Source organism: Montipora capricornis, chromosome 2, assembly GCF_036669925.1.
Source record: "Montipora capricornis isolate CH-2021 chromosome 2, ASM3666992v2, whole genome shotgun sequence".
In the NCBI taxonomy this organism is placed as follows: Eukaryota; Metazoa; Cnidaria; class Anthozoa; order Scleractinia; family Acroporidae; genus Montipora; species Montipora capricornis.
In genome coordinates, this window is record NC_090884.1 from 11817257 (window position 1) to 11829705 (window position 12449).

General features: G+C 40.2%; 1 protein-coding gene and 1 long non-coding RNA gene across 2 annotated transcripts in view; one reads left to right on the forward strand and one right to left on the reverse strand.

Moving 5' to 3' along the window:
* Positions 1–10957, reverse strand: part of LOC138038837 (collagen alpha-6(VI) chain-like) — a 41055-nt gene extending 30098 nt beyond the window's left edge. Inside the window, exons 1-3 of the mRNA XM_068884904.1 lie at positions 10945–10957; positions 8701–8734; positions 2260–2617 (exon numbers count right to left, since the gene is read on the reverse strand). The gene's annotated coding sequence lies outside the window, so the exon portion shown is untranslated. The remainder of the gene's footprint in view (positions 1–2259; positions 2618–8700; positions 8735–10944) is intronic.
* Positions 10958–11088: 131 nt separating this feature from the next.
* Positions 11089–12449, forward strand: LOC138038843 (uncharacterized). Its single transcript, XR_011130314.1, has 3 exons — positions 11089–11213; positions 11640–11745; positions 12251–12449. It is a non-coding gene; the product is annotated as an uncharacterized lncRNA (long non-coding RNA).

Consider the following 12449-nt stretch of genomic DNA (forward strand, 5'->3'; position numbering starts at 1 on the left):
GGCATAAGCCAACACAGAAGGGTGGGAAGCATTATCCCATAATGCTCCGTGTATCTTCAGAGAATTACAATTACACTTCAAGGTAAGTACCTCTCGTCTAATTTTAAAATTCTTTTTCGATACACTCCGCATTATGGGATAACTGTGCGATTTTAAAGAACCGAAGCCAGGGGAAAAAACAAAAATAAGTGACATGATAGAAATGAGTGCTTTAATTGTAGACTTGATACAATGGTCTGTACATAAATAAACGTTACTGAATATCTATGATAATACCAATCTGCCTGCTAATGAAGAGGGATTGGTATTATAGACATTGCGATTATAGAAACGATTAAATGTGCGTTCTGATGACCAGTCTGCCATCTTCATAATTTCAGCTAAAGATGCGCCCCTTTGATACAAAGCAGATGTAGATGCACCCCTTACACTATGTGGTTTGAATAAACTAGTGTCAATGCCTGAATCAGTCATAACAGTCTTAATCCATCTACCTAAAGTAGATGAGGAAACAGGCTTGTGTGGTTTAACATGAGAAATGAACAACTGAGATACAGTCTGCTCCCCTGACTTGCGCAAGTGTTGCGTACAATGAATATAATGTAACAGTGTCTGTTTAGGGCAGAGACTGAGGTTAGTGGGTAAGAAACTTCTAAAGGTTTCTTCCCAGGACGAGAAGTCTTTGTTCTGGAACCTATGTAGCCTGCGAGCAGGCCCTCTGAGGGACTGGGGTTGGGGGTAGAATGAGGGCCTGCCCGCATGGCTTTGTATTTTGAATGTCGCGTCCAAATCTTGGACGCAAAATACTGATTGGCTGAAATTAAATTACCTCGTGACGTCACCATTGACAAGCTCCGACAACAAGAAAGCCTCTTCGCTTCGCAGAGATGAGGTGGTCAGAAATGCGTCTGAGAAAATTGTAGAATGTTGCAATTTACCATAACTTTACATAATTAAAGGTCGGGCAACGCGATGCAATGGCCTCTCTACTGGAAGGAAGGAAGTTCTATCTCTGTTATCCACAGAATTCGAGAAAAGTCTTATTTCCCAACTGTTTTTCGTAGCGGCCAAAATACGAGGGCGACTTCATGTCACCGTGGCTGCCTCTGTTGCTGATTTAACGATAGAGGAACTCTACACGATTTTAGCAAGTATTAGGCTAAGCCGAAAAGGCGGCTCCACAAATGATTGCTCGATCTCCTCGTAACTCCGCAATACTCCGATACACTTGAAAACAAAATATTCCAATTTTCAAATTATTGAATTAGTAAAATACATATCTATAACCACAATTGAAATAAAATGGTGTAGGTATTAGAATATCTGTCTAGTATTAAAGTGTGATGTAGCAGTTGTAATGTCTGTATTTCATTAAAATAAATTTAAAAAGATAATTCCGCTTCGCTTTACCGAAATTTGGCAGTTGTGGTCGACGAGTCTCACACAGTGGAGATGCGGTCAGGGAAAACGAATGTCTCTATTACGATTCCAGTCGTTTGAAGTTTGTGTGCTAAATTTTTCCCTGACGAACGAAACACTTTTTCCGCGGAAGGGACTTCGACGAATTACCGTACTGAATATTCAGCTACGCTTTACAGCATCAGCAATAGTTGTTAGGCTTTTCTGGCGAAGGCTTCCTTCCTTTACAGTTTTTTTTAGTTTCTGCCTTGGGCAAATTGAAATACACAACGCGTGGGTTTCTGTTTTCTCTGTTTTTTTTCAATGTTTACTTCTGGTGCGCGCTGATTGGCTAATTTTTGACAGCTCGCTCAGCGTGACATCAGGAGGCGGCATTCAAAATTCAAAGGGATGCGTGCAGGCTCTCCTTCTCTCCCACCGAAGAGAGAGAGCCTGCTCGCAGGCTAGAACCTATGACAAATTTGATCTCATCCTCATAAATAGACATATTGTCTAAGTCCAATGAGCACAAAGTCTGTTCTCTCTGGGCCGATACCAAGGAATAAAGTGTCGCAGTTCTCAAAGTTAGTGCTTTTAAACTAAGACTTTGGACAGGAGGTTGTGCAGCCAGGTAGAATGTGAGTTGGGAAACATTCCACGTAAACGAATATCTAGGAGATGGAGGCCTTGAAACAAACACTCCTTTTTGACATCTAGAAACATATGGGTGATCTCCAAGTTTATCATCCCTAATCAAGTGAAGAGTAGTGGATATTGCAGATCTGCAAGTGTTCAAAGTACTATAGCTCTTACCCTGGTGGAATTGTTCAGCCAAGAAATTAACTAAATGGACTGCATTACCCTGAAGGGGATTGATGTGCCTCTGATCACACCAGCTACTCCAAGTCTTCCATACAGGCTTGTACTGTTTCTCAGTCCCTTTGGTCCATGAGGCACAGATGAGCTCAGTAGCCTGTGTCGAAAGTCCACCTGCCTGCAGCTGTTGGCTGATAAGATCCATGCGGCAAGTTGGAGTCTGTCGTGCAGAGGATGAAGCTTGTTGGAGTGAGCCAGGTGTAAGAGTTGAGGATCTTGAGGTAGAAGTATCGGTGTCCTGTATGACCTTCTCAGAAGGAGGGGGTACCAGCTTTGCGTTGGTCATACTGGTGCAATTAGGAGAAACTGGTCCACATGCTCTCTTTCCATCTTTTCTAGCACTCTAGGGATTAGACAGAAAGGAGGAAAAAGCACAGCATTTAAATGGTGTCCATAAAGTACTAAATGCATCTACAGCATAGCAGTCTGGTTCTGGATGCCAAGATATAAAAATTGGTAATTGCTTGTTTAGCCTACTGGCAAACAGATCAATGTCTGGTTTGAAAACCAAAGAGGTCAAACGCTGGAAGACTGAAAAATTTAGTGCCCATTCTAGCTTGTCAGAATTTTGCCTAGACATGACATCTGCTACTGTATTGTCAACTCCCGGAATAGATACTGCAGAAATGTGAATCTTCACCAGTCCCAAATAGTTCTAGACAAAGTATTTAAAGAAGGGGACGTTATGCTGCCAAAATTAATGATACAAGCTACTGCAGTTGAATTATCCACTTTCAGTCTGATGTGTGCAGCAGACTTATACTGCGGAACAAATGCCTGAAGTGCGTAAAAAGCAGCTAGTAACTCAAGGTGATTGATGTGAAAAATCAATTTCTGACCGAGACCACGGCCCACCTGTAGCAACACCGTTACAGTGGGCCCCCCAACCAGTATTACTAGCATCACTTTCAATGAACAAAGAAATAGGCATTTCATGCAAACATTTGCCATAGTATTGGTCTAAATTGTCAATGACCCATGCAAGATTTAGCTTTGCTCGATCACTGAGGGTAACAGTATTGAATATAAAACCAAGAATGACCAGAGACTGACTTGGTTCTAAGTTAGACTTTCCAGTATTGACAATAAAACCTAAATCTGTCAAAAGATTCTTCAGAAAGGAGACATGTTCTAAACATTCCTGATGATTATGTCCAATGATGAGAATATCATCAATGAAGCTAACTAATCTGACACCATGCTACCTTGCATGTGCTGTGACTAGTTTAAGAAGCTTAGTAAACACTCGCGGTGCTAGGCTGTATCCAAAAGGCAAGCATGCAAACTGGAAAATTTGATTATTCCAAAGAAACCTAAGATATTTTGTATGAGGTTGCCAGATAGGTATGCTGAAATACGTGTCCTTGAGGTCAATAGAAGCTAGATAATCTCCTGGTTTAATAAGGTTTTTGACCATATCAATGTTCTCCATTTTGAAATGAATCTTCTCTACAAATTCATTAAGGGGCTTGAGATTTATGACAGGCCTAAGGTCACCTGTTTTCTTAGGGACCAGAAACATATTAGAAATAAACTGGTCTTTGCAGTATGGAGCCTGCTCTATTGCCCCTTTGTGCAGAAGCCTATGAAGCTCCTGGTCAATAATCTCCTTATCTGCTACAGATAGAATTGGAGGATTAGGAAGTTTTGTTTGTACAGGTTTAGTACAAAATTCCAAATGGTACCCTGATACTGCTTCAAGTACCCAGGGGTCACTAGTAATAGCTCTCCAGCTAAGGAGAAAATTTGCCAGGTTTCCAGCATAAGCACCTACCTCTACTGGGAGGAGTGCTGCTTTGTAGCTGTCAAGGAATGTGGGTTGCTCTTGGGATCCCTGCTGTTGTGAGTGGTGTTGCTGCGATTCCTTGACCCTAAAAAAATATACTTTTCGGCCTTGACCCTGGTTGAAGCTAGAACCACGACCAGATGTATTTCTTCTATCTCCACGCCTTGTTCCAGGAGAGGTCTGACTAGGGCCGAGTTTCTTCGCCATTTTGTTCACCTCCGCGATTTCTTTGATCTGTTAGGCAGCTCATCTCCAAAAAGCCATTTCCCAGGAGGAGTATTCTTGCTGCATAAAGAGCGGTAGCTGGGATTCACGAATTCTCTTATTGTTTGCCTTCTTACAAGGGAAAGTCTGAATGATGCATTGCAAAGTAATGTAATAGGAGGAGGAGTAATGAAGGAGTCGGGCTTCAATTCCGACTTGGTCTTTTGAGCGTTCAAGATCTTTTCTACTAACTCAATAACTGGCTGTATTCCCTTGGTAATACCTCTCTGGGCCTCTTGCAGTGCAAGATCCTTGGTCCTTGCCTGCCTGGCTAACTCAAACCAGAATTCAAGGTTGACCTTCGGTACACACAAGAAATCACAATTTTCGGGTGCTTTGTACTTAGCCTCAATTTCCTTCAGCTTGGAATCAAATGCTTTTTTCGTACAAGCCTCATTTACTCTTAAGGCTAAGACCTCACTCACTTTGGGACCTTTCGCATCCGAGTCATCAAAGATTGATGGCAGGTCCAGCTCTGCTGCTTCAGCAGTTGTATCAGTAGATGAAATGGGTTGTGAGGGGTCGAAAGAGCCAGCATCAGTCACGCTGGCGACACGTGTAGGTTGTGACTCGTCAGCCGTCGCTGCTAAACTTCGTTTGGCCAGGTTAGCAGCTAAAGGTTCAGAAGCTGGCCTTTTCGAAGCCGTTACTTGAGAGATAAGAGACTTCATTGACTCCATAGACGAAAACAGTTCGTGCAACCCCAACTGGCTTTTAAGGTCTTCAATATCAACCTCAAAATCGTCGATGTTGTCATTTGCTTCGAGTTTCTCGCCCGCTTCGGGCATGTTCACATCGCTCGCTTCGACCGTAGATATATTTGTAGACTCGTTGAGTGCCTTGTCCATTTCGGTAGTTGGAAATAAATCCTCTCTAAATTACTGAAATTAGTACCGTAACCGCCGACAAGAAAGCACTCCAGGAGAATGGATTTGTGTCACGCGTTAGGCTGCTTATATATGGTGCATTTGCATGACAATGGATGCTTTGAAGTGTGACCGCTGACCTCAAGTACTGAAGAGGAATGCACAGTTATCCCATAATTCGGAGTGTATCGAAAGAGAATCAACGGTTCCACCGTTTCCTGACAATTCAGAATATTTTTTAAGTGAAGAAAGACTCTCAGGCAAGGCGTCCTTTCCATGGATTTTTCTCGATTAAAGGAAAATACGTTCAATTTGATGTGGATTATAAAACTTTAGAATAGGTCGGGAATGAACCCACTACAACGTGATGAAAGCGTATTATTAGCTGTAGTAGTATTTTAATTCAGTAAAACCCTCCCCGCTTGCAAGCGGGATTCCTGAATAAGATTTTCAACTTTGAATATTGTTTCTTTGGCTATATATTGGAGAAAAGCAAACAATTTTCATTTTGCTTGGAACGAGTATGGCAAAATGTAATTGCAACTAAAAGGTTTCCTTCTAGTGGACCCAAGATTTAATTTATTTAATTTAATTTAACATAATTTATATAGCGCTAACTCCACTAAGATGAGGTGCAATGACATGTTACGTATGATATCGGTTAATATTGCTGCTAAATTCACTCAAGAGTTATTTTTGAACAACTGAAATGCATTTCTTTTGCTCCATTTTTAAAATATTTCAACACATGAATTCAAACCAAGATGTTAATCCATTAGCCGGCCAAGCTAATGCATTGTTGACGTCGTCAAACTGAATACTCCCTGATACGTCAACCATGAAAGCCAAGTCCATAACACCGGGACATTCTTAAGTAGTAAAAAAAGATCGGGTATATGAAGGAGCTGGAGAAGCCTGCTTGAAAGTGGTAGTTCAGCAAAATCCGGGCGTAATATTGGACGAGATGGCAGATCTGGGACGAGGGACACCTTGCCCAGATCTTCCAAGGACTCATTCAATATGGCGTCCGGCCGGATTTGCGGTTCTTTTCTAAGTGCGCTTTCCTTTTGTCAGAAGTTGCCCGCCAGACCCGTCAGTTTCCAAAAAAAAAAAAAAAATGCAATAATTTAAAGGAACACTTGCATTATAATCCCTCGCATTATATATCATCTTCGAAGTATGATAAATTGAAATTTGAAGTCGTTGTAGAGTTAGGAAGAGTTAGTCACTTCCAAATGGCCGGTCTGGCCGGTCAGTATTGTCAAATGGAAAGCGTCCTAAGTTAACCGCTTTTTTACGCCAGCTACGTTTGCAAGCAGGGTGGATGGTTAAAAAACCATGCTGAAAAACCTAAATTTGCAAAGGGCAAGTCAATGGCTTCAACTCCAGCGAAGGGCATGAAAGCGATGTGTATCGACTACTAGACCCCACCGGTACCTTCTGCTGTACCTTACAAAGAACCAGCAATGAAGAACTGTTTGGATTTTTTCAGGAGCCCATCAAATGGATTCTAGGACTCGAAGTCAACTCTTTCTCGAATAGAGTTATTAATGGTGCGCCTCTCGTATGGATTTCGAGTTTAAAAGCCCAATCAAAACAGAACTATGACATTGCTATTTATTTTGCGTCATACACTTATCACGCTGGAATTTTTTTTGTCACGTTTCGCCGTGGAAATATGCCACTTTTCGCGGGAAAAACCCGCTCTAAAAGTAAACTCGTTCGAAAGAGGTTGTCTTAAGCAGTAAGCTTAGATAGAGCCACGATTTGATGGGCTCTTGGTTTTTTATTGCTGCCCGTCATGTCTGCTTTCATTGGTTGACAGTTCAAAAGACAAACCAATACACTGGGTCCAATCCCACCAATCACAACCCTGGGTTTTACCCTTTGGCCCGTTCTGCCAGAGTAATTGACGAAACTTAAAAAACGAAACCACTTAAAGATCAAAGGATCAAAAAGTCATAAACAAGGCAATAGCTTTTAAAACTGAATTTCTGTAATCTGAACCAAGTAAAAGTATTTTTATTGAGGCCCAAGTTAGTAGTAAACTTGTAGTTCCTCTTTTTGAGGGATCATTTTGTTCTTTATGCCGTTCCCTTTAAGGAATGATTTTCTCCCAGGTTAGCCATATGTTAATTAGTTAACATATTTTCAAGTCATCTTTTCGCATCGCTTCATGCCTTTCCATTAAGAGGACGTTTTAGTCAGGCAAGTAATGCTGATCCTACTTTTGTATTCTTTGCTTTAAATTACACCGGTGAGATTCCCAAAGTGATCCATGGTAATTCAGTCGGACTATCGACCTTTGTTGCTAGCTTGTTTAGACTTTGGACCTTTTCAGCCCTTTGCCTGGAGCTTCCATACTTATTATACTCTCGAGTCAAGTCTTTCTATTTTTAGAACTTTTATATCTTTTCATTATTTTGAAACACCTTCGTGTTTCGGGTGTGCTCTTGTGAAAACACCCGCGACACCCCCCCTGAGAGATGATTCTAAAAATAAAAAAAATACAGGTCAGGGTTGACTCAGAGGGTTAGTATAGCAGATGGAGGCTTCGGGAAATGGGTTCCTGGTAATCTAAAGGACATCGGAAGGGAAAATTTATGCTGCGTTTTTGATAAGTATCCAAGTGTTCAAAAATGTAGGACCGTCCTTTCAGTGAGTCGGATGAGCCTTTGGTGACTCTTAATGAACAAGGCATGTCATTGATAAACAAGCTTTAGGTGTATGGTGTGGTAATTGTATAGTGGGTTACCTGTGTACCCTATGTTAGCGGGAGCCCAGGACTGGGAGCGAACAACATCCCTAACTTCCTGTCACGGCGTTTTCACAAACCGATTTATTTAATTTTGAGATTGAATTTCCCGCGAATGAGACTCCCGCAGGAGCTCGATGACCAATCACAAGAAACTAACTTGACATTTTACGTCATCGAAACGGAACTTGGAAAAGGTAGTCTAAAAATAGAACGGTCTTTTAAAATGTCTTAAAATAGGCTCTCAATATCTTAAAATAACTGGGGAGAAAGTGCTACCTTTGTAATTTTATCTGCAAATGGTTAGAATTCAAGTCTTCTCGGATAAGGACTATAAAACGTAGGCCCCGTCTCACAAATATCTTGTATGTTCATGAGTTCCCCTGGGAACGTTAAAGAACCCACACACTATTCGAAAAGAGTAGGGAATGGAGTCCCTGTATGTTGTTGTGGTTGTCCTGTTATCTCCAGCAGAAGTGGCCGGCTTGGCAGTGATATCTCGAAAAGGGCTTACGGTGTATGAGGCCACGTGAGCAAAAACAGCTATTAGTCAAAAAGGGACTTTGCCGATTGCTGGAACATGTAGATGTAGATGGGAGTTGTTCGCTCCTAGCCATGGGTTCCTGTTGTTACTAGAGAAATTCTGGAGCGGAAAATACAAGATAGCGGATATTGTTTCCTTCCTGTTGATAATCCACTCGCATCGAGAAAATAGCACGCTTAGACTGATTAAAAGAAAACTCTTTGAAGCTTACCTTTGTTATGAGATTATGCAAGGATTGCTAATTCCTATAACATAAAAAAGACTCTTTACACAAGTGAAAAAAAACCCAGCCTCTTCCCCCCAGCAAAACGTCCTACCTTTTTCAGAAAGGCAAGGCATTCAGAGTGCGTTTTTTTGGTAAAATTCCAAAAACGAATTTGTGTTCTCGGATCAATGGATTCTTCAGCGTTGCCATAACAACGGAAACAAACAAACCCAGAGTTGCATTGTTTTGGAGAAATTCTTCAATGAAAATGCCGCCAGAAAAAAGCATACCTTGGCGATCGATAAAAATAAATGACGAAAAACATGCGTGCTGAGGTACAAATCGATTAGAGAGGGTACTTTGCAGTTTACTGTTTTAGCTGTAGGAAAGGTGCTAACAATTTGGGCTGTCAAGAAACTTTTAGTGTAATTTCTTGTTCGTGACTTTGATCGTACGGAAAACCGCTTGCCAAAAAACCGAGGGTGCGTTTTTTTTTTGGGAAATGTGATCTCGGATCAATGGATTCTTCAGCGTCAAAAAACCGCAAAATCCGAAAAAGAACATTTTCCATGACAACTCAAACAAACAAACGTGCAATTTAAAAAACAAAACAAAAAAATTAGCGGTATACTAGTTTGTTTTGGAGAAATTCTTTGATGAAAAAAAAAACCTTTCAGATCAAATAAAAAGAAATGACGAAAAACATGCCCTCTAAGGTACAAATCGACAACAGAGGTTATTCTTGCAGTTTACTTTTCTAGCTATAGGAAAGGCAGTAACAATATTACTGCTGTCAAAAAACTTTTAGTGTAATTTCTGGTGTGAAATCTGCAGGAAACCTAACCATTTTCGACAGATGGGCTCCTGTTTTCGACCTATTCGTGTCTTCCAACTTTTGGGCTAAACTGTCATGTACGGTGGCTGTTGTGTATCATTTTTGCATAGAAAACCGCTTGTCAAAAATACTTTTTTCAATCCTTTCCCGAAAAACGCTGAAATGGTGAATCTCAAAAATTCGAATTTAGATTTAATCCGAAGTATCCTCCTCGAGTGTGGATACTTTGGATTCATGATCCGTTTTCGGATTTTTCCAAAAAACGCACCCCGAGTTTCTCAGATCCTTTTTCAGAAAAAAACCCTAAAGTGGTGAATCTCAAAAATCCGGAATTAGTGTGGATACTTTGGATTCATGATCACTTTTTGGATTTCGTCAAAAGAACGCAAAATCCGTTTTCGGGTTTTACCAAAAAAACGCACCGTCAGTTTGCGTTTCATGAGACCACAGCGTTTCGACTCGGAAGGGGTGTCATTCGTCAGTAAAATCCGTCAGTGAAATCAACTTCAAAGGACCTGAAGACTTGTCAACGGAAACATATAGGGCTGTTTGAAAAGATCGGTTCTGATCAATAAAGGCTTTTAGTATTATTTTTGTTATTGTTAATTGACAGTCTTTACCTAGCATACAGGCTCATTGCAGGAGTCTCATCATTGCTTCATAAGGAAGCATGGAAGACTGGATCGGATCAATTAAAGTATTGTTAAAGTATTGTTGAAATCTTGGCTTGATGTCTTCTTTGGAAATGGACAGAGGATAGCCAATGAGAGCCGACAATTTAAAGACTTTGAAGTCCTTGTTTAAGCCTTGTGCGGGGGTTTGTACTTCTTCGAGAGGAGTAGATAATATTATCCTATCACTCTCCACGCTTGTCTTCGAAAGTAAATTTAAAGGCCATATGCAAATTTGTCTTTGAATCACTGTTTCATAGCGTTAAAAAATTTCACAATCAAAAAGTTGAGCTGTGAAGTGTAATTATTACAAATTCATTGCTCATGATTTACATTTACATAGGCATCTTTTTACAAACTTTCACCTCGAAATCTTCATTGTCGAAGCTCGCATAAAGCAAGAAGTCTCTCTGTCTCTAAATTTCAATTACATTGCACGTTTTGTTTCGTATGATATCTTTATCGAGATCGCCGAACTGCACGTTCAACTTGAAGATCCTTCAATTACATCACCGTATGTTATAATTGTCGCCTTTTAAAAAGACCCCATCTAGTATCACGACTAAATTGTAGAAAGAAATTACAGTGTGGTAATTAAAAAATGTCAAAGACCATTCGTCAAATTTTCGCTCTGAAAAATGAAAATTGAAATCCGAGAGTGAAGGGTGGATAATGTATTGTACTGTAGTTTTAAGACGTCCGGTTTAGACTACAACTGTATGCAATCAATTGAAATTTCCTTACCAGAGGAACCAAGACAGCGATCCACCGCATTTTTAAAACATTCACTGTTAGATGTTTTTTGTGTTGACTCTAGGCATTCAGATTTTGAAATACGTAGTAGGCAGCTGTATAAATAATGCAAATTTTAGAGCCCATTGAAGCCGGGAAAAAGGGAGAGGGGCTGTGATTATTGTGATATTCTCGGATCTCAAAGCCATGCAGATCTGCATTTGCTGAATCATAGTCACTGACACTTATCATGATGAAGACTGACTCTAGAAGAAAATACAGTGAGATTTGGGGCGTTTTCCATTTACAAAAAATTTCCGGATAATTCGGTGGAAATTTCCATCGGGTGAAAAACGTGTTCCATTTAACTCAGGACCGTTCGCCGCCCTGTGATTGCGATTTTACGCTCCAAAATTTAAAAATGTGGCCCTGAATAGCCTGGAAGTGGTAAGACCTTTCAAAAGTGGTAAATGGAACACACATTTCCATCGAAAAGTTTCCAACGGGAAAACAGGACTACCTTTTCAGAAGTTCCGTCTATTCCGGAAATTTTCCAGTGGAACGAACCAAAAACGTGTGTTCCATTTACATCTCAACCAAAATTTCCGGAATTTCTCGGTAAATGGAAAACACCCTTGGTAACAACTAGAGCTAATTAGATGGGTTAATATGCGAACTTTAATACAAATTCGCTCGTTCCTTTCTAGTCTCTGTTACTTGATATTCAGGGATTCTGTCAAGCTGTGTCCATGTAATGGATGTAAACAAGAAATGCGAATCCCTGCCAGATTTCCAAAGACAAACAAGTGGGAGGTAAAGCAAGTCTTTATTTTATTTTATGGCTTCACAACGTTGACATTGTTTAATTTAATGGGGGGATCCATTGTTTTCAACTATTATCTTTGAAGAAACGTAGGAGTTGTCGGCGGATAAAATTATCAAGAGAACGAAGACTATGGATACTCAGGTCGAAAAAAAGACAATGGCTTCTTGAGGACACGATGGACAATATGGAAATAGACTACAGCGGAGCGATAGGCCATTTTTCCCTAGTTATTTACAATTCATGATGCCTCGTTCACACCAATTGAAACCTTAACCGTGTTTTGAACACTGATGTTTAGTTAAACACGGTTTCAAAGTGTTTTCTTTTTAAATCGTGAATACTGATTTTTGCCGACTATAAATTTAACACAGGTCAAAGCATGTATTGAAATTCACTTCAATCCCACGTAAAAGCCAGTCCTACATTTTTCTGTGATTGATTTTCACTTTGTTGTACCCAGTTTAATTCAACATGTCTTGTTGGTGTGAATAGGTAGACACGTAGACAATAACTGGCAGCATGGCTGCGGCTGACCATGAGGTATTGATGTAGCCTTCACTTGTTAAAATTTAATGGTTCATGTTTTTATCAAGGTAAGGGACAAGCAATTAAATTTATGATTTAGATATGGATTAATTTATGAGTTTAGTTTCTTCTGATTGCTTTTTTTTTTTTTTTGTAGTTTCATGAA